We start from the raw sequence: 16,345 nt of genomic DNA, 5'->3' as shown, positions 1-16,345 counted from the left end.
ATTGGGTCAAGCCTCCCTGCAGATTAGGATAATCCAATCTATAAGGGACTACCTTGAACCTCCCGAATGCCATGCAGGGGCTGCCAGAGGGCGGGCTGTGTGGTGATGGTCTTCATTTTCTGTGCCTTCTGCCCCGAGAAATGCTATCTCCCCATGTTTCCCTTAGCCATACTAACTATGCCTGGGTAATTTTCCTGGACTTTTGCTAGAACTTGGGAAGCTGTATCAACAAGGTCAGTTGGGGGTATATTCCCTCATCATGAACATTTCCTGAACCAGGGACTGCCCCTCTGGCTGGCAATGCCATTGTACTTTTGCTTCCCTTTGTATGAGGGGTTACACAGCCTGGGGTATTTCATCCACTTCACGGTCAGTCACCACACCAGGCAAGTGGATACCTGCACGTCCTTCTCTACCTCTAGCCCTTCTTCCACCTTTCAAGCTCAAGTTTCAGCCTCCAGTTGGGTATCGGCGGCCAGCCAGATTCCCCACTGAGTAACTAGGTGTTCCCCTCCTCCACCGAAGTGTGCTCTGTGCAATTCCTCAAATAAAGTAGCTTTTGTTCTCCCATGGTGGTCCACCAACATCTAACATACGGTCCCACCCCTCCCCACCTAGAGGCTGCTGGCCAACCCAGGGTTGCCCCTGTGGATGCCTCTTTCCCAAGACCCATTTCTCTGATCTCAGAGCAGGCTCACCAACTGCTAGTTGACAACCTAGGGAACTTCCCAGGGTGAAATCTGAAACTGGCCCCCATACACAGATGGCAACGGGAGACCAAAGGATGAGGCAGGTCACCCCAGATTGGTAGGCGACAGGTTTAATAAGCAAGAGAACTTACATTTGAGGCTTGCCTTGGGCAGTAGCAAGAGAAACAGATCTCCGCACCCACCTGAAAAACCTTATTTTTTTTTTTAATTTCTAATGTTTTTTTTTTTTTATTACTTTATTTTTGAGAAAGAAAGAGTGACAGAGCAGGGAAGGGGCAGAAAGAGAGGGAGGCATAGAATCTAGGCAGGCTCCGGCCTCTGAGCTGGCAGCACAGAGCCCGACATGGGGCTCGAACCCATGGACCAAGAGATCGTGACCTGAGCAGAAGTCAGACGCTTAACCGACTGAGCCACCCGGGCGCCCCCACCTGACAAATCTTAAAAGTTTATATAGAGGCCTTAACTGGGTTCAGTCATGCATTCATTCAGTCCAGAGCGTCTCAACACCTTGCTCTCTCAAGGCTGCATCCTCGCAAATAGCTCTGGCCGTGCAAACAGTAGGCAGACCATACATTCCAAGGTGTTGGGGAGTAAGAAACCTCCAAATGCCCTTGCTCCAGCTTATGGGTCAGCCAACAGTAACAGCTTCCAGATGACCTCCTCCAACAACATTTTTAAAAAACAGCAGAAAATAAATTATCAGTAAATCCAGGAGAGTAGAGAAATAGGATTGTGTTCATAGAAGAGAGGATAGTGGAAAGGTGTTAGTGATGTTCTATTTTTATTTATTTCTCTGCTCAAGAAATAAAGGTAGATATTACTTTTGTAATTATGTGTGAAAACATAAATATATAAATATGCTTTTTTTTCTTTTTTTTTGCTGAACTTGTGTTATATGATACCATAAAAGGAAAAACATACTCAGAGACTCAAAATTTACTTCTTGTTAAGATAAAGAGGGTATAGTATGGGGTGGGGAGGGAAGACCAGTGGCTTCAAAGGTACTAGCAGTTCATACTTTTTAAGGTAATGTTGGTTATACATTCGTTCATTTTTATATTATTAATATTCTATCATGCACTTTTATATCTAGGAATTACTTTATAATTGAAAAAGCATTAAAGATTCTAGCCTAGAAAAATAAAGTGCATAGCAGAGTCTCTGGCATAGAATAGCTACTCAAAAATTATTAGCTGTTATTATAAATTTTAAGTTAAAAATGCCATGCATCTCTAAATAAGGGGTCAGTGAACTATTGGGCCTTGCAGGCCCAAAATGGCCCCCCACCTGCTGAGAATGGCCATAAACTAAGAATGATTTTACAATTTAAAGTGGCTGGGGGAAGGGAAACCAAAAGAATAATACGTTGTGACATGTGAAAATTATCTGAAATTCGCCTCTCAAAGACTATATGTAAAGTTTTATTGTAACAGAGGCACACACAGTTAATTACGTATTGTCTCTGTCTGCTTTCTCTAAAATGGCAGTCCTGTGCGGTAGTGACAGAGACCATATGGCCCACAAAGCCGAAAATATTTACAACCTAACCTTTTACAGACAGTTTGTCGGCTGTGCTCTGAAATGCGTTTACCTTTCCCTTCTCAAGGCCAAGATGCCCTCTGCATTTGGAAGCCTGATGTGGCGAGTGGCTCCCCCTTGGCTCAGCTGCCTGAGGAAGATCCCACCCGAGTTCTGCAAATGGCGAGCCAGGGGGCCCTTTCTGAAAGCTCACGAAACTCTGCTTTCTCCTGGCTGTGCTGCTTTGTGGAGACTGGGGCCAAAGTGAGAAGGAAAGGAAAGGCAGGGCCTCTAGGTTTGAATTCCAACTCGGTGGTTTATCAGATACGAAACCATAGGAAATGCATATTCATGTGTATGATTTGGGGTTTCTCCTACAAGACGGGACTAAAAACACCCACTTTGAAGAATTGTATGAGAATTAGGGATAATATATGTAACTATTCTGCAAATAGTAGACATTCAATTAATAGAAGCTATTAGTATTCATAATTGTCAATTCAGATGGTCTCAGGGCCGAGGACAGAGAAAAATCCAAACTAGCCTCTGTGGTATTGGTGGATTTTAACTTCAAGTCCTTGAAGACCTCAGGTGCCAGGAAATGGCACAAGAGTGTAATTAATTAATTCAAGAAGACGGGGCCGAGAAGTCTCCACTCAGCTCTTTATCATCCTAAGTGATTTACCAGCCCCGTATCCACTCTGGTCTGAACTCAGTTTTATAGGGACCCTCCCAAGGCACTTAGGCACCTCTTCCTCGCATATCTCAACCCACTTTACAATTCCACGTGACCCTCATTGTACCTAGGGCACTAAGGTTAAGAGCCAAGGTCTCAGCAAGTTACCAAGAAAATAAAAAGGTCTCAGAAAAGACATTTCTGCTGAAAGTGAATTCCTCAGAAGGCAGTTCACCTTTTAGCCATTCAGGAAGAAAGGCATTCAATCTGAGGCATGCCCATGGAATTATCTATTTATTCACACTAGAATACTTGATAATGAGGATGAAACATGGACATCTGAGAGCAAGAATGACTGTAATTAAGACTCAATTCAGTTTGCTTTCAATTTAAGTAGGTATAAAATTATATTATTAATGTATCAAAACATGACATAATAAATTATCTCTTGTTGCTAATGCTTTCAGTCCTACCTTAGAAGCTTGTTTGAAAGGATTAGAAGTAAGCGAGAAAATTACGTCAAAATGATTTCAAAGGAAGACACTGAGGAGGAAAAGGGAAGGTCCTCATTTCTCGGTAGGAGGTGGTAGGAAATGAGGTAAATTTGCCTATGCAGAAGAGCTGGGAAAGAGGCAAATTTGCATACACGGAAGAGCCCCGCCCCGTGAACATGATTAAGAGTCTCCCATAGATCAATGGTTAGCCTGTGGCTAGGATGAGCCCACTTGAGGCCACCAGGAATGGAAGGCTGACTCTCCTAACTAAATGCCCAAGAACTGAGTCAGGAGTAAAGTCTGTAGGATGCTTCTAACGACTGTTCTTTCTCTGAGGAACCTGGAAAAACATAGACTCCCTTTGAATCTCTACTTCTCATGGATCAAGGAATGGCTGACGGCCTTTCCAGAACCCTCCCAAGGCTGAGCTGAGAAATGATGGTCAGAACAGTAAGAGCAGTCCTCACGGTTAACCGTTCCCAGGTGATCACACCACGCGAGGACACGTGCTGGATATTTTACAGTTTATGTTTAATCTTCAAAACCCACCCATCTCATTTAATCTTCAAAGCAGCCTTACGAGGTCCTACGCTTGTGTCTGTTTATACACGAGGAAACCGAGACTAAGTAAGGTGAAGTTCCCCAAGGTCACACAACCAGTAAGTGACTTTCATTTTCAAACTTTGTCTCCAAAATCGATGATGCTCTTTGCCTCCACACTAGCCACGCTCCCACTTTCTGTCAGGTTCTCCTCATCTGCCTCCCTGATACTCATTTACCTCAACGCTTACCAAGCGCCATATTTTTCTTTTGATAAATGCATCTTCCTGGAACTCAGATGCCTTCGATACATGATGTGTTCTAGCTCTCTGTATGCTCTGTACCTGTAAGCGTCTGTGGCACCAGCTATTTATTTCTGAGTTTTCAGAGAGCACAGACTGTGTTTAAGGAACACACCCTGTATACCACTTGGCACATCATCATGCACCAAGAGATATATTTTCTGGCCGGAAGGGTGTGTCTGCACTGTTTGCTGCTCAACCCCATTTGCAGGGAGAAGAAAAGAAGCAAAAAAGAGTCTGCCCATTGACACCAGTGACACAGGGCGCCTATTCCATCGCTGTGATGTTTCTCTGAGCAACTCAGAGAATCGACTACGCAATAAATAGATGGCTTTTAACTCACTGAGTAGCTGTCCCAAAAGATCTCGCCGAGGCTCCAGAGCAGTCTAGACATAAAATTGAGTTCTGGCTCCACCCCTGAGCATGAGTGCATGCATCACTTAACACCCACCCAGGCCTCGGCCGTCTCATCTGGAAACAAAGTCAGGTTGGCGATTTTGTTATATTGGCTTGGTCAGGGCCTCCTGGACCACTCTTCCTGACCGGGCCCACTTCCTCTCCTCCCAGTACTGAACTTTGGTCCTTGGCCACACTTCTCATTTTGCCTGGAATTTAGGCTAAACACCCTGTGGCGAAAAGGCGATGGAGACAGCTGTCTGCTAGACTTGACATCTCCATGGCAGGCCCCCAAGGCTCTGGATTTGGCCACATCTGCTGATCTTGAAGACCATCCAGACACCCATGGATCCCTTCCACAGGATCCAACAGAGGCGCAGAAAGCCTCTCATGTCTTCTTTCTACCTGAATGCGCTGCATTTCCATCTGTATTCTACTGATGTCCACTGTTGGAGAGAGATGCTCTGTGCCGTGTTCTCCTCCTTAGACTCAACAGAAGGAAAGGACATTTACTCTCACGTCTTCAGCTCCCTGCTCATTCCAGGATTCTCCCTAGAGTAGAGGTACAAATATCAACACCCATGTCGCAGCACATCTGACTCTCCTGCCTATCACATGCCCTCTGGGAACTGGAAGGGCTTTCTTTTCCCCGCTTTCTGATGGAGCTGACTTGCCCTACATCATACCTTCCTCCTTAAGGGGCAGCCCTCACCTCCCCATTCTCAAGGATCCTAATGGTGGAATGGCTGTCAGGCAACATGGCTTGTGATTGGGAAGGCGAGGAGGTTGAAATTATTTATACTTTAATATTTTCAAAATGATTCTCATTATACACTGCTTCATTTAGTAGTTACGGCAACCCAGGGAGATAAGTGAGATCATCCCCACGTCGCAAAGAAACTGAGGTCCAGCAGGACCTAATTCTCTTGACTAGGTCATCCCATAACTGATCTCTGTTTGTCTACCAAGACTTTTCTTTGCCCATGCACAACCCACCTCATGCCATTGAAGATACTCAAACAGAAGCCAAACACCCCCTTAACGTGTCATTCACCCAGGTAAATAAACCATTAAGAATTTGGACTCCATGAACTCTGAGGTCTTTCTAGGGCTGAAAGGTCAATAATCCTGCATTTCTGCTTCTCTGTGACATGGGTTTACCGACTCCAGTTATTTTCCCTTTCCCATCTTCTCTCCAAAGAATGTCTGTCTGAGAAGCCCCGAAGAAGTGAATCGGGACCCCTCTGAGGGGTCTTGCAATCACGTCACACCAGCCACAGAATAATCCCGGGAGGAGGTTTTCTCCGTAACTCACTCCATGCATAGAAGCTGCACAAGAGATACATAATTTATACAGGCAATTACACATCAATTGGTTATTAAAAGTGCCCTCATTGAGATGTACTGTATTGAGGACACGGAGATAAATCTGGTTCCCCAGGTAACCAGCTGTAGCTCACAGACAGAAGGCAAATTTTCTGATTTGGGATTGGCATAACTTCTCTTGACCCCACTATTCTTCTTTCCTCCAGTGTGGTGTTCTGCTTGCGTGGGAGGAAAAGGCAGGAAGCGCAGAGAGAAAGCCTGGGTATGAAAAGCAGTCCAGTGCTTTTCTGGGAGTCCTTCCCTCCTGGGAAAAATAATTATTTTCCTAATTAATTAAACATGCACCCAAGAATTCATTCACTCGTCAATCCATCCATTTAAATAATAAGTATTGGCGCTAACGACCGTGCCAGACGCTGGAGGAGGCATCAGAATGAACATGGCGCTGTCCCTCCCTTTGAAGAGCTGCTTGTTCAGTGAGGAAAAACACGGGCAAACAAATAATTTCCAATATTGTGATAAGCGCAGACATGGATAGAAATGCCAATGCAAAATGTGGTGCGGGGAGCCACTTGGTCTCTTCAGGGGAGCTGGGAATGGCTTCACATAGGACATTGGGGATGAGCAGAGCCCTGAGAATAATAAATAAGGGGTCACCAGAGGGACTGTGGAAAGGTAGTCTAGAAAGGGTGACAAGGATGTGCAGAGGCACGCAGGACTCCATTTAAGTCAGGATACAAGATATAGTAGCTATACCTGGAGAAAGCCATACTGAACACTCTGAGGCAAGTACACCTTTGGCCAATAATAAGTGGAAAACAGTTGGGGACGCCATTGTTAATGGATGGGATTGGCTGCACCAAAAGCTCCGAGAGGTATTGTCATTGTTGCTGTTGTGTTGTGGTGGTTCTGTTTAAATATAGAAATTCTGATTCAGTGTCTTGGTCCTGAACTGTGAATCTTTTAAAAGCTCTCTGTGTGATTCTTTTGAAAATGGGGCTCAGACAACACTTGAGAAAAACTGGGCTAGTGTCTAGGCTGTTACCTTTCTGTATTTTCTTTTTTATGCCTAGGCTGGAAACTTGAGGTTTGTTTAGTCATCCTCTCTCAGGCAGTTTGCTTAATGTCATCTAGTCAATTGTATCCCCCGAAGAGCCTAATGTTTTTCCAGTTGTGTTTAAGATTTGGGACGATGCCCAGATACACTGACAGTCCTTTGGCACGAGCTCCCAATGAAACCGCCTTCCTTAGAAACATGGCAGCAGTGAGTCCAGAGACCCAGGCATTCCAGAAGCACAGAGGAGCAAAGCACCCCATCTTCATTGTGTAAACTACACTGGGAATTCCCATAAGGGGCGCCATGTCTAAGACCAGTAGACTGAATGGGCAGGGATGAAGGGGAGCTTCTCTTCTTAAATCACAGTGTGGAAAATTGAACAAAAGGGTGGAAAGTCCTCATTTAAGCAACCTATGAACAAAGTATGTCACAAATTCTGCAAAAGTCTTGTAAGGCCATGGGGACATAGGTCATTTTTGTCATCTAGTTAAGAAGGAGAGGGTACCCACACACAGATGAAAAATAGCTATAGTAATTCAATAATCAAATAATGATATTTTTTGGTTGCCCCAATAAGGTAGGTTAATGGCCTGAGAAGCAATTGTTAGTGATGATGTATTTTCTTTAAATACTCTGAAGTAAGAAGCTGTCAATTCATAAAAGAAATAATGCTTACCCCTTAGGAGCTGTTGCTGTGAAAACGCATTACTTTCTAGCTTGTTCTCCCTTTGGTTTTATTGCCTATCAAAATAAAAAGAGAGGGATTAACGTTTGTTGAATGCTAGTTATATGACAAACAATAAGCTAGGTGCCTGTTGCATGCGATATCTCATTTTAGTCTCTCACGGACCCAGGGAGACTGGGATTAGTATCACTCATTAGAGATGCAGAAACTAAGCACATGGACGTATATGCCCCGGGATATACCTCAGATCACCACGCACGTAGTCAGTGAAAGACCTGGAATCACCCAGCTGATACCCCTTCCCTAAAGTCTGCTGCCTTCATTATAACTTCTTTGGACAGTCACCCAGTATAGTTAATCCAGGTAGGTGGGTAGGTGGATTTGAAGAACCGATTATTTCTGTGTCTAGAACAGGATATGGAACAGCACAGGAAGTAACAAATCATCGACTTCAATGGAAACTTTCTGTAAATCTCCACTTTTTGTACTATAAATAATGCACTCCATGCACTATCCGAGACGCTTAGGTTCTAACAGTGAACAAAATATTAAAATCTCTCTGTCCCCATGGAGCTCATATTCTAGTGGGAGGAGACTAACAAAACAAAATAAACACTGTCAAAAAGCAAATAATAGACTATGTTAGAAGATATACTATAGAAAAAGAAACAAACGGTGGCATCTGAGCCAATCACAACTTCCTGGTCAGGTTTGATAACCAGAATTGCCACACTGAGCTGATTGAATTCCAAGAGAAAGGAAAGATTCACGACACTTTAGTTAACCTATTATACCCTTCCCCAAATAAATATTTATTCCTCATGTTTGAAAAAGTGAAAATGACTCATGGACTTTCTAATTATCTCTATGAACCTCTAGGTTGAAAATCATTTTCCTGTTTTCTCTTTTTTTTTTCCACCCTCTTAATTAGTCACCAAAGCTCCGTTGTAAGAGAATCAGAGATGAAGATACGACACGGAGAGCAAACAAAGAGAGAAGTGAAAATTCCAGAGTGGGTGGGATGCAAATGCATGCCTGAGGCAAGCCCCCCCACCTTTTTTTTTTCACGCACAATTGGTCCTCTCTTCCCTTGATCAAAAGTGAAAGGTGAATAAGATCCTATCCACGTTCAAGTGGGAAGACTACTGTATCACGACACGCGGCCAATCGAGTACACTCATCCAAGAACTCCAGGACATTTATTTACTGTCAAGGATATTTATTTTCCAGAAGAATCTAACTCAGTCACCTCTGGAATGATAAAATCCCCAACTTGGAAAATACTCCGGTCACGGAGTTACCACCCAAATGTAGGGAGAAGCTTGTTGAAATTGTCAACTGCCCCCACAGGTAGGTTTTGTGTGGAGAGTCTGTGGAAGTCCACGTCAGCTGCAATGCTATTAGTACAGATAGACCCAGACAGGGTTGGATCAAGAGGAGAACTAAAGCTGGTGGGCTTCCTGGACTTGAAACCTTTTCATAAGAGCATAAGCTGGGAGGCATCTTGTGTCTTGGGGCCAGGAAGAATTTCCTCCTCTCACCCAGTGCTCGGAGGGCTCTGAGCCCACCTCTTCCAGAGACTGGTCGTATCTCAAGAGTATTTCTTTAAGGATACATAAGGAATAGAGAATGAGAGCTCAAAAAACTACACTCCATATGAAAGAAGAGAAATAAGCTGAAATTTTTTTTCCCCTTTAAGTCTCCTGTGGAGCAAAGGGACCTGATTAGCAGGAGAAGGTAAATCAGAATAATTCAGTCTGTTCTACCATTTCCCTGTGGCCATCCTCCTAGGACTGTTTGTCGCTAGGTGTTTTTGAAGAGTAGGCTCCCCTCGGACTCAGATCCCTTTCATCCTTCCCTGTGCAAGGCTAGGTATGCTAAACGTACTGGGGAAATGACAGACACACATCGCTGGTGCCCCTCATATGCAAGTGTGTAAGGCAAATGCAAGGTCTAGGTGATGTGTTTCTTCCTCTCTGATGCCTTTTCACTTGGGCAACATTAACAGGGTTGAATATAGCCATACTTAAAAAAAATAACAAAAAAACAAAAAACAAAAAAACATAAGACAAAAACCAACACCAACACCAACAACAACAAAGTCTGTCGTCATTTGCATTTCCTTTCCTGTACCTTACAGCGTTCAGGCTTTTTTCTCAAACATCTTCTCAGTGGACCTACCTGCCCACCCTACCTCAATCCTCCTTATTCCGTTCTTTGTTTCTTTTTCCATCACACCTTTGATTTTGCTATCATATTCACAAGGGCTCTCCCCTATTCTCATTCCACCCCTTCCTGGGTTTAAACGAGTCCTATACAGATAGCTTGGCTACACTTACAGAGATTAGAAATGCACCACTCACAGTCAAATAAAATCTGAAACAGGTGGAATTTTCTATGTAATAAGGGTATGCATAATAGTTACTGTATGTGTGTGTGTTTGGGGCAGGGGGGGTGGAGAGGTAACTAATCATAAATAATTTGACAGATGTCACAATGACCTCAATGGCACACATTCTTCTCTAACAAATCTTAGAATTTTTCTCTTTTCCTTGTTATGGGTCAAATGTCTATAGCCAGCACTGATGGTAACAGATTTCCCTGAAAGCATGTCCACTGAAGTCTTTGCTTCATGCTTGCTTACCTGCTAACACTGAAATGTAGAAACAAATAGAAGGCATGCCCTATTTTTCTAAAAGTTCTCTCTGTCATTCATGCCCCTTCTCTACCATATCACCTCCCCATATCAGCCATATCCCCATATCATACCCTCATACCAGCCATTAACCCACACCGCAACTCCATGTGAGAATCTCGGGAATCCAGCCAAGAGGCTGGCCTATAGCTTCTACTAGAATTACTGCTCTCTGAGGCTTCCCACCTGGAGCACCTTTATTTGCTGGCGTTTGCCTCTGAGCAATGGGACCCCACTGAGGTGGGAAAAGGGAAAAGAAAAAAGACAGCAGAGGCGTTCAAGAGCAGCTTATTCACTTTCACCCTATTTTATCAAAGGCTACCCTCTAACTGTCCAAATATGCTTGGATAAATAAAAGCTATAGTCAGACTTTGTGCTTTTTTGACCTTCATGCCTGAGTAGCTAGCAGAAAAACTGCTATGAACTACCACCCTTAAATCATTCTCAATGTGGCCTTCTGCAGAAGCCCTCACCCCAAGCTGTAATTATTTCTTGTATCTTAAAGGTTTCTCTGACCATCACTGTCTCCTCTTACTCCTCCCTTGAAAGCTGTACTTCCTGGAAGAGAGAAAACCTCTATGTGTGAGGGTGCAGAGGTTCTGTATAAGGTAGCGTGAAGTTAAATCAGGTGCGACAGCACCCTGAGCAAAAACAGAAAAACAGCTCATAAATTTCCGGGAAAAACACATGAAAAATATTGCTGTGGAAAGACCTGCTGACGCTCAGAAAAGCTAATGATTTCGCACTATATTTACGTAGCATTTCATCATTTACAAAGTGTTTCCCCCTAATTACCCCCACCAAATTATTCCATCCAATGCAAGCATGATTATAATCCCTTCATAGACAAGAAAAGTGGGACTCAGAGAGGTTGAATGATGTGCCTAAGGTCCTGTAGCGCTAGAGGAGACCAGCTATATCGTTTGCGGGGCCCCAAGCAAAATGAAAATGCAAGGTCTCTTTAAAAAATTAAAAAAAAAAAATCCAAGCATTTCAAGATGGAGACAGTGGAGCATCAAACTAGGTGTGGGGTCTGTGTGACTGCACAGGTCACACACTCAGGAAGCTATCCTGGCTTTTGGATGGAGGTTGCACCACGACTCAAACTTAGATCTTTGAAGCCCACACCCATCTGCCCATCTAGTCATTAAACTCTGCCGTGTCAGAGGCCATGCTCCATGGCCAGCCTCTAGCCATCCGCATGGTGTTGCACATACGCTGCTTCCTACTTCCTTTCCTGCCATAAACACAGGGCTTAGAGGAAATAACCACAAGAGTCACTTGTCTTTCCACAGTTCTATCATCTTTTCCCTCTAGAGCCTTGAGCTCTCGTGGGCAACTATCTCTACAACGATTCCGAGCATGCAGAAAAACAATGTCTCGGGGATACATTTCTTTGTATTTTAAAATCCCACATCTCATATCCCCCTCCCCCTCTTACCTTGATTTAATGTGTTATTTTAAGTCTTATCATTTGGAAAGGGAAGATAAAAGAAAAAAAAGAAAGAGAGAGGAGAGAGGGAGGGATGAAGGGAAGGAGAGAGAGAGGGAAAGAAAAAAAAAGAAAGGAAGGAAAGGAAAGAAAGAAAGAAAGAAAGAAAGAGAAAGAAAGGAGGAAAGAAAGGAGGAAAGAAAGGAGGAAAGAAAGAAAAGAATCCCTAGAAGGCTCATGCTGGGCAGATGGCTCCAGATCTCCACTTCTAGTCTATTATCAGCAGATTTCACTCCAGGGATGATCCACTCTGCAATTTATATGGCAAAGACACTTTATGAAACCAAACTGGTTATTATTGTGGAGGCTCCTGCCTCAAGCAATGGTCTGAATGTTTTTCTCCCTGAAATCTGAACATATTCATCAAACTGTGTTGCACTCCTGGACTTGCAATTAATCATGGCTCATTTCAAGCTTTGTTAATTAATACCAAGGCCAGGGACCCAGTGGAGGCCCCAAATTCAATCTGCGGTGTTTTAAAATTATTATAATCTGCTAGAGGAAGAGCTGTTGGATTTTAAATAAGCTTTTTTTTTTTTTTTCTAATTCCAATACTGCATTGCCAAGAAATTAAAAGAAATAGTATGATAGTCTTGGTGAAGGCACTACCCCGTAATAGCATTTTGCTGCTGCGAGGTGACATCTGGCCAGCAGAGGGAGTAGAACTGAGCCAGAAGCCCCATGTTTTCAGAGCTAAACAGAGTTAATGATTTAAAGATGGAGAAAGAAAACCAAAGGAGACCACCAGGCAGCTTCGGGCAATGACAAAATCGACCCGCACGAGGGTCACACAGTGGAATCCAGTTTGGTGAAACCGGAAAGAAACAGCTTCTCTCTCTTTTTCTCACCTTTGAGCTACTAAATGGGAAGAACTCTGAGTGTATTTTTTCACCCAGCAAGAGAGAGGACACGATTCAAACAGGGTGATCCCAAAGGAATAAGGGAACGGTGTATCTGAAATTACGCTCAGTGGCTCACTAGGCTGAGACTACTTTGCCTTTCATGCTTTGCTTTCTTGGGTTGCTTTCCTCCCTAATCTTCAGCAAGGTGGACACATCCGTCTCCGAGGAGAATTTTTGACAACCCCAAACATTTGTTGCAGCACCACCCGCCCATAATTTCCACATTGCTTCCTACCAGTGCTTCGTGTGTTAGTGCAGTTGTTCAAAAATTGTGGTTTTGAAGTGAACCTTACGAGGGTAAATGATCTTTGGTTATGAACAGAACAACCCCAAAATATTCCAGAAAAGTGTAAGATCTATGCAAAACTAAGTATTTATGTATGAGGCCTCCAGAGGAATCACTTTCCAAAATGCTTAGTTCTGCTGTTACCCCACCTGCGATGGAATCTTCAGGCCCGTTTTCTCACACTCCCTGCCCCACTCTGCCATTCCAAAGTCCCTGCAACCCCAAGCACCTTGACTTTTATGTGGGGCTCTGCACATGGTACCCCCTTAGCCTTGAATCCCGTCCAGATTCTGTTCACACTTTAAGACCCAACACAGGGGCGCCTGGGTGGCTCAGTCAGTTAAGCGGCCAACTTCGGCTCGGGTCATGATCTCGCGGTCCGTGAGTTCGAGCCCCGCGTCGGGCTCTGTGCTGACAGCTCAGAGCCTGGAGCCTGTTTCAGATTCTGTGTCTCCCTCTCTCTGACCCTCCCCCATTCATGCTCTGTCTCTCTCTGTTTCAAAAATAAATAAACGTTAAAAAAAAATGAAAAATAAAAAAGACCCAACACAAAACTCACCCTTTAACTTTGGAGTCTTCTCTGTCCTCTGCAAGAACTCCTATTCAGACATGGCACACATTTGGGTACATATTTGTCCTTGCCCGTGTCCCACTGCTTTCTAAATAATAGGAATACATCTTCTTTACCATACGTGTGTAGATTCATATAATAAATTATGATAGATAAAAAAATAGGTGAATCGATATACAGGTAATAGGTCTCTACCTCCAGGCTTTAAGGATGTCTGAGAGTGGTGTCCTTACTTTTTTTTTTCCCCCTTTTCTTTTTTTTTTAATATACTCAGCCCCCAGGACAGTACTGTGATATAGTACGTGTTTGTTACACATTGCTTGAATGAATCACTTGAGTGAATAAGTAGAGGTCAGTGCAGGTCTAGTCTTATTTTATAAAAGGAAACTGAAGCATCAGTAGGGCAAGTTGCTTGTCTAAAGTCACACAATTAATTAATCAAATATATTTTGCATAATTCCAAGCCACAAAGTGCTCATTTCTAAAGGTAGACAGCGTCAGACAAACGTCTGTTCTTTAAACCTGTGTAATCTGCAAGGAGCCACAAATTTACATGTGTGGGGTCAGGAAAGGGGAACGAATGCAGACTACTTCAGTCACCTATGGGTGGGCAATATGCAGAACGCTACTGAGCCCAACAGAGCCCGGTAGAGCCCCCATAGTAGTCTGTCTGGGAGGTGCAGTTCAATTTAAGAGTGACTGTAGCCAGGGGACTCTCTTAGATAGGTTCAAAGCTCTAAGCTGTAAGGCTAACGAATCTTGTCTCTGCACTCCCCATTTTGAGACTCCAGGAGAATAGTTTGGAGATTTAGATGAAAAAACAAAAACCTACTCCACACTGACGTATTATTTCCACAAGCAGGAAATGGACGAGTCCATTGGGCTCATGGCTATGCTCTCAAGTCCGAATCCAAACATTTGCTAGGAGCCAAGAGCGGAGTCGCCTGCAGTAAGACAGAATCACAATGTTTTCAAAGACACTGACCATACCTTGAGAAAGAAAAGCTGACCGGAGAGAGAGGGAAAGAAAGAAGTCGGAAACATTATTCCAGGAATAGATGCCACCTTGCCTTACCTCAATGTCAAAGATGTACCGGAGACTAGAAGGGGCTGGGGACTCTCTACTGAGTCTGAGATGTCAAGGAAGCAGCATGTGATTATGTGGTGTAATGTGGCCAGATCTTCCTGTCATCCCAAAGAAGTAAGAAACCCAGATATTTGTGTGTTCTCTTTTGATTTAAAAAAAAAATTTTAACGTTTATTTATTATTTTTGAGACAGAGAGAGACAGAGCATGAATGGGGGAGGGGCAGAGAGAGAGGGAGACACAGAATCCGAAACAGGCTCCAGGCTCTGAGCTGTCAGCACAGAGCCCGACGCGGGGCTCGGACTCACGGACCGCGAGATTGTGACCTGAGCTGAAGTTGGACGCTTAACCGACTGAGCCACCCAGGCGACCCCTTTTATAAAAAAACATTTTTTAAAGTTTATTTATTATTTTTGAGACAAAGAGAGACAGAGCATGAACAGGGGAGGGTCAGAGAGAGAGGATGATTTTTTTAAGAGTCGACACCTATTTCTCTGTGTGAGACAACCCAGAATAAAACATGTCTGCAGGCCAAACTTGTGCTGTGAGCTACGGATGTCTGACTCTGGCCTTAAATCTACATACACCTCGAGGAATTTGGTACGGGAGCCTGGAGAAGAAAATCCCATCTCCAAGAGACTTTCGGGAGTTGGTGGATGGCAAGGGGGGCAGAATAGATGTAGTTTTACTTGAGCAGTTTAGGAAGTCATAGAATTTCTTCTGTATTCTGCCCAAAAATTTCTTCTGTATTCTGTAACTCTGCCTCAGGACGCCGCATTTCTGGGAAGGTCCCAATCGAAAACTACCTTATTTTAAGGCAGTTCAGTACCAAAGTGTGTGTCCTGATTTGAGAGTTGGGAAATACAGTGACAGTAGCCATTGCCCCGTGGCTAGAAAAGTGATCAGAGTTACGATTGGACAGATTTCTGTGGCAGGACACTGCTTCTTCAAGAGCAAGTGCTTTCTTCCACGGTCCTGCAAGGAGACCTCAGCCGTTCTCCCTCTCTTGGGGATTCCCAGCACCTTGGAATTCTGCAAGGTGGCAGTTTTCCAAATGGGGTGAATGGCCAGGGATCAAGCCGAGTCTCCGAATGCAGACGGCTGCTGGGTAGTCACTCTGAGAGGTGGTGTTTACTGTTGGTGGGAAATCCTCCCGTGTCTCTGGCAGGCACTGAGACATGGTGGCCAGCAGTGGTGTGTGTGGGGGGGGGGCTGCCTCTAGGGTGGCCTTCAGACAGTGGCTCAACTCCACACAGCATCTGGGCGTTCAGCTAATGCTGCTTCCAGCCGAGCCCTCTCCTCCTCGACAATCCTGAACCCATGTCTCATCTTTTCTCCTATATCTCTCTGCCTACTCTCGCCCAGGGGACCCTCTGTTTGTGCTATCGGGAGAATAGCGAACCTATGCTCTGTTTTCACTGTTGGGAATATTGAGGAATCCTTTCCTTCCCAATTTGATTGGGAATTCCAGTCTGATTCTAGAATCCCAGTAGGATTCTAGATATTTCCTCAGAGAAGGCAATGTTCTCACTCAAAGGTATCGCTCATCCTTCCCAGACACTAGTATAATCTGCTTCAAGGTTTGGGCATTTGAAAACACCAAAATTCA

The 16,345-nt window shown here is 44.1% G+C and overlaps 1 non-coding gene across 1 annotated transcript; it reads right to left on the bottom strand.

Moving 5' to 3' along the window:
- Positions 1–1,045: 1,045 nt before the first annotated feature.
- On the bottom strand, positions 1,046–1,130 carry TRNAR-UCU. Its single transcript has one exon. It is a non-coding gene; the product is annotated as a tRNA-Arg (tRNA).
- Between the last annotated feature and the right edge of the window lie 15,215 nt (positions 1,131–16,345).

This window comes from Prionailurus bengalensis, chromosome D1 (genome assembly GCF_016509475.1).
Source record: "Prionailurus bengalensis isolate Pbe53 chromosome D1, Fcat_Pben_1.1_paternal_pri, whole genome shotgun sequence".
NCBI lineage: Eukaryota > Metazoa > Chordata > Mammalia > Carnivora > Felidae > Prionailurus > Prionailurus bengalensis.
This window is presented reverse-complemented; position numbering and strand designations above follow the sequence as displayed.